Below are 281 nucleotides of genomic sequence, written 5' to 3'. Positions count from 1 at the left end.
CATGCACTCGAGCAATGCACACAAGCCTTGCACTCAAGCAATGCACACAAGCCCTGGACACTAGCCTTGCACACGGGCCTGGCACACAAGCCTTGGGCACTAGCCTTGCGCACTAGCGTTCCACATGAGCCTTGCACACTAGCCTTGGACACTAGCCTTGCACACAGGCCTTGCACACTAGGCATGCTTGGGCGAGCTGATCCCGCATCAAGTCGACGGGTCTAGGCATTCTTGGGCGCAGATCCCGCATCGTCTCGTCGCGTCTGGGCGCAAACACGTCG

This window comes from Tasmannia lanceolata, unplaced genomic scaffold (assembly GCF_043159265.1).
Source record: "Tasmannia lanceolata isolate RefF3 unplaced genomic scaffold, GAP_Taslan_0.1 ptg000486l, whole genome shotgun sequence".
Lineage (NCBI taxonomy): Eukaryota > Viridiplantae > Streptophyta > Magnoliopsida > Canellales > Winteraceae > Tasmannia > Tasmannia lanceolata.
The sequence above is the reverse complement of the archived record's forward strand: the minus strand, read 5'-3'. Positions refer to the sequence as shown.